The sequence below is a fragment of the Bos mutus genome, chromosome 18 (assembly GCF_027580195.1).
Source record: "Bos mutus isolate GX-2022 chromosome 18, NWIPB_WYAK_1.1, whole genome shotgun sequence".
NCBI lineage: Eukaryota > Metazoa > Chordata > Mammalia > Artiodactyla > Bovidae > Bos > Bos mutus.
Window position 1 is genome coordinate 47,823,208 of NC_091634.1, and position 6,255 is coordinate 47,829,462.

The window sequence follows — 6,255 nt, forward strand, 5'->3', positions numbered from 1 at the left end:
TACCTGGGTCGTGAAGATCTTTTTTGTACAGTTCTTCTGTGTATTCTTGCCATCTCTTACTACTGTCTGCTTCTGTTAGGTCCATCCCATTTCTGTCCTTTATTGTGCCCATCTTTGCATGAAATGTTCCCTTGGTATCTCTAATTTTCTTAAAGAGATCTCTGGTCTTCTCCATTCTATTTTTTCCCTCTATTTCTTTGCATTGATCACTGAGGAAGGCTTTCTTATCTCTCCTTGCTAGTCTTTGGAACTCTGCATTCAAATGGGTATAACTTTCCTTTTCTCCTTTGCCTTTCGCTTCTCTTCTATTCACAGCTATTTGTAAGGCCTCCTCAGACAACCATTTTGCCTTTGCTCATTGGCACTTAATATTCACTAGGCCTGGGGGCTGTAAGTAAAAAAACTGCTGCCCTCAAGAAATGGCCTAGGGGATGTCAACAGAAAAATATTAAAAACAAAGCAGGCATTCAAGAAGCCAATTTGAATAAGTTTAAGTCACACTGTTTTAAAAAAAAGTCACATGTAAAAATGTCAACATCGCTCAATATGAGAGAAATGCAAATCAAAACTTCAAGTCAGGATGGCCATAGATGGAAACTCTACAAGCAATAAATGCTGGAGAGGGTGTAGAGTGAAGGGAACCCTCCTACACTGACGCTGGGAATGGAAATTGGGAGCAGCCACTATAGAGGGCATCGGGCAGGTTCCTTAGCAATGAAAATGAGAATGAAATTAGAATGCTCCCTAACACCATACACAAAAATAAACTCCAAACAGATTAAAGATCTAAATAAAAGGACAGATACTATGAAACTCTTGAGGAAAAGAGTACACGCTTTGACATAAAATGCTGCAAGTTCTTTTTTGATCCACCTTGTAGAATCATGAAAATAAAACAAAAATAAACAAATGGGACCTAATAAACATTAAAAGCATCTGCACAGCAAAGGAAACTGTCAGTGAAAGAAAAAGACAACCCTCAGAAGAGAAAAAAAAATCTTGCAAAGATACTTACAGGGAATTTCTCTTCAACACATACAAACCACTAGTACAGCTCAAAATAAAAAAAAAAAATCAGCCAAAGAATAAATGCACATTTCTCCAAAGAAGTCACAGAGGTGGCTATAAAGCACATGAAATGATGCTCAGCATCACTAGTTCTTAGAGAAAGGCAAATCAAATGTACAATGAGGTATCACATCACATTGATGAGAATGGCCACACTGAAGACCCTATAACAATAAAGTCTGCAGAGGGTGTGGAGAACAGGGAACCCTCCTACACTGTTGGTGGGAATGTCAGTCAGTACACCCACTAGGGAGAAGATTATGGAGGTTCTTAAAAAGCTACACACAGAAGTACCCAGTGAGCCAGCAATCCCATACCTAGGCACAGATCCAGAGAAAGCCAAAATTCAAACAGACACCTTCACCCAACGATCATGGCAGCACTAGGTACAATAACGAAGACATGGAAGCAACTTAAGTGTACAAGGATGGATGAATGAAGACAGAAAATGGGGTACATGTACACAATGCAGTATTACTCAGACGTAAAGAAGGATGAAATAATGCCATTTCCATTTACTAGGAAGAAACTAGAGATAATCATACTAAGTGAAGTAAGTGAAAGAGAAAGACAAGTATAGGATATTACTTCCTGTGGAATCTAAACATGGATACAAACAAACTTCTTTACAAAACAGAAACAGCCCCACAGACTTAGAAGAGAAACTCATGGTAACCAAAACAGAAAGGCAGAGGCACAGGGAGTAATTAGCTGGTTCAGATCAATCTATACACCTTAAAACAGATGCTAAAGGGTTCATAATAGTCACAATTCTAAGAGGGCTGTAAATGACACCCGCCGTCAAGAAGTGTCCTGGGTAAATCATCAGAAAAAATATTCCAAACAGGCCAACTTTAAAGAAGCCAGATCGAAGAAGTACATTGTTCTCACAAGGTGTAAAACAATAATAAAAGCACATGGAAAGATGGTCCATATCAGTAATTGTTAGATCAATGCCAAACAAAACTATGAGGTCTCACCTCACACTGGTCACAAGAGCCATCGTCGAAAAGAGCGACAAAGAATAATTACTTCAGAGAATGTACAGAAAATAAAATCCTCCCACAGTCTTGGTGGGATGTAAATGGTAAGGCTACGATGGAAAACAGTACGGAGTTTCCTTGAAACACTAAACATCGAGGTATCATATGATCCTGCAGCCCCATTCCTCAGCTTAGGTCCAGAGAAAATCACCATTCAAAATGACACGTGCACCCTGATTTTCAGGACAGCACTATTACAATAACCAAGACACAGAATCCACCAAAATGTCCATGGACAGAAAAATGAAGACTCCACGGTACATCGATACACTGGAATGCTACTCAGCCATGAAACAGAACGAGATAATGATATTGGCAGCAGCCTGGATAGACCAAGAAAGTATCATACTATAAATACTTTTCAGAGAGAAAAGACAAATAACCTAAGATATCACGTACAAGTGGAATCTGTAAGTTCAGACCAAAGAACTAATTAACAAAATAGAAACAGACTCACAGACTGAGAAAATCAAAGTATAACTATCAAAGGAAAGGTAGAAAGGACAGATAAATTAAAAGTTTGGGATGAAAATATACACGCTAATATACATCAAGTTGATAACAAAAAAAAGGACCTACTGAATAGAACTGAGGACTCTACTGAACAAACTGTAATAGCCTATATGAGGGGGAAAAACAGAAAAAGAATAGATACACATCTCTGTAGAACTGAATCAAGTTCATGTACACCTAAAACAAAACACTGGAAATCAACTCTACCCCCAATATAAAATAACAGTAAATTACACATTAAATTACATGAACTCAGTCTAGAGGAAACCAGACAGTGGTGACCCTATGAATTAGATATATGATATTAATGTGACACATTAATATCAAAGAAAACCAAAGGTTTTCTTTCACTCAGCAGAATGCAGAGCGGCAACTCACTCAGAGGTGCCTGACCTCATGTGACTGTGACAATATGAAGAGACGTTAAAGGACCACAGGTTAAGCTGGGCAACACCCTCAATTCAGATGTTGGAAATCTCAGAGCGGTGTAGACACACCGAGGTAAAGAGCAGACATGCGGTCCTCTCGGTACAGGATCCAGACCCTGTGGATGGGGTGGGACCCACACAATCCACAGACCCTGCACGCAGGCTCACACGTCCACAGTCTCCAGGGTGAACCCCCCCCAGACCCTGAACCTGAGCTCACACGTCCACAGTCTCCAGGGTGAACCACCCTCAGACCCTGAACCTGAGCTCACATGTCCACAGTCTCTAGGCTGACCGCCCCAGACCCTGAATCTGAGCTCACATGTCCACAGTCTCCAGGCTGACCCCTCCCAGACCCTGTACCTGGGGTCACATGACCACAGTCTCCACAGTCTTCACAAAACAGAAACAGACTCACAGACTGAGAAAATCAATGGCTGACCAGGCTGACCCCTCCCAGACCCTGCACCTGGGGTGGCAAGACCCTTGGTTAGGACAGCAGGTCTCTGCTGGCTGGGCCCCTACAGTGGAACGAGTGAGTTCCTATAAGCTCCTGGCTTGGTAGATAGAAGTGTTGGGGGTCTCCTTCCCCCACACTTGTCCCAGAGAAGTCCTCCTCTTTTCCCTTTGGTTCTATGTGATATTAACTTTTTTTTACAGCTGTCACGATAATGCTGAACACACTACCTTGGTGCTGGCTGAGGTGCTGTGAAAACACACCAGACGCTGCGCTGGAAGACGAGGGGCAGGTCTGGTCGCTGCTGAGCATGGGCGGTCTACTGGAAGGAGATCACAGCAGCAACCTCACCTGCTACTCACTGGCTTTTTGCCTGATTCGTGTGCCCTGCAATCAACTGCGCAGGTACACCTGCTCCCTTCTCGCCATGCTCATGCTGGTGAATTGGAATAATTACCTGAGCTCACCTGAGGAGTCTCCAGGAGCCCCAGGGATGGGGAACCTCACTCACAGGGATAAAGAGGGAATAGGCACAGGCCTGTATAAAATGATACTGTAATGCATTTCCTAAACACAAGTCAAGTGAAGCTCACATGTATTCTTCCCCTTTTCTTAGCTTTGAGTGTATGGTCTCCCTCTGCATATGATTCTGACCCATGCAGATGGGGTGAGACTCACACAGTCCCCAGACTCCTCAACCTGGGGTCACACGTTCACTTAGTCAGGACACCATGGCTGTGGTCGGCGGGCCCCCAATGTGTAACCAAGCCAGGTCCATATGGTCAAAGCTATGGTTTGTCCAGTAGTCATGTATGGATGTGGGAGTTGGACCATAAAGAAGGCTGAGCACCGAAGAACTGATGCTTTCAAACTGTAGTGCTGGAGAAGACTGTTGAGAGTCCCTTGGACTGCAAGGAGATCAAACCCATCAATCCTAAAGGAAATCAACTGTGAATATTCGTTGGACAGACTGACACTGAAGCTGAAGCTCCAATACTTTGGCCACCTGATGGGGAAAACTGTCTCATTTGAAAAGACCCTGATGCTGGGAAAGATTGAAGGCAGGAGAAGGAGACAACAGAGGATGAGATGGCTGGATGGCATCACCGACTCAATGGACATGAGTTTGAGCAAACACCAGGAGATAGTGGGGGACAGGGAAGCCTGGTATGCTGCAGCCCATGGGGTTGCAAATAGTTGGACACGACTTAGAGACTGAACAACAACCAGGTAGCCTGCCTGAGGTGTCTCGGTGAGCCCCAGGGGAGGTGAACTCGTCAGAAGGAAAGACTAAGAGCCCTACCTCAGCACTGACCCCTGGGAGGGCCATGGAGCCCCACGATTACCCAGAGAAACCCACCTCAGCTCCAGACCCCAGACATCTGAGCACTGACATTCAGACACAGGCACGGAGTTTTCCAGGACAGAGGCCAGGCCGGGTCTCCACCCAGGTCTCCATGTCCTACTGCACAGAGAACCCGGTCAGGTGTAAATGTTCTCAGTGTAGAAGCACATGATCTCATCTAAACATAAGCAGTGTAGTCAGGACTTGCAGAGGTCTGAATCTACTCTGTAGACAGAACTTGGTCAGGTTCAAAGAAACTTAGGGCTGTGCCAGGAGGCACAGGTCACACATTTGGGGTCGTTCATGGTTGGACAGGGGGCTCACCCACATGTGAGAATGAGGATGTACCTTTCTTGAAGAAGAAATCATCACTGGGCTCCACACGTCACCCACATCAGGAAATGGAACAAAAGATTTGTCGCTAAACATTCCAACAGGCAAAACAAAACCGTCACCAGGTTCTGTGGCCACGTGGTGGTCAGGGCCCAGGGGAGAGCCAGGAACCTCCTGGAGCGCGGCAGGACAGATCAAGTGGCCCGGCTGCAGCGTCCCAGGCTTCCAGCAGGAGGCGCTGCCCTGGCCTCCCAAAAAGGACAGTCCTGCAGGGTCCGGCGGGTAGAGTGGGTCCGTCCATCCTGATGGTCAGGGATGGAGCGCGCTCAAGTCCTGCTTCCCTGCAGGGTGGTGGGGTAGGGAGCCTGACACCTCCTAGGCTCACAGTCAAGTGACTTCGTGCCGGGGTTGACGCCCATAGGGCACCGCACTGCATCCAAGTGGAGAATGCGGGCAGAGGTGGGGCATAGACACCATCAGAGCAAAGAACCCACAGGGAGCTCCCACTTGCGCCCACCTGCCCAGCTCGGGCCCCAAGCCCCCAGCCCTTAATCCATTACCACAAAAACACACACGCCCATGCTGCACACATAATGCGCTGTGCACCTACACCATGCACACAAACAGCATATGTCTGCAAACAGGCGCGCACACACGCATAGCACACACACGGGGAGTAAAATGAATACCCTAAGGCGTTCATTCCTAAACACAAGTGAAGCTCACATGCATTCTTCCCTTCTTCTGAGCTTTGATGGGTTTCAAAATAAAAAAGTTTATAAAGTAGCTAGTGGTGAGTGACTTTTGGATCATCATGGGACTTTCTGAAGTTATTCCACAAATATTACAAGACGTGAGAGATGAATGTAGATATTCCCTGGGTCCCTCAACAGAAGAACGGACAAGCAGACCATGGTCCATCCACACAATAAATGTTGTCCAGCCTGAAAGGAAGGCAGTTCTGACACAGTCTACAGCGTGGATGAACCCTAGGGCATTATGCTCAGTGACATAAACCAGAAACGAAAGAACAAATGATGTTTGAGTCCACTCATACAAGCCCCTAGA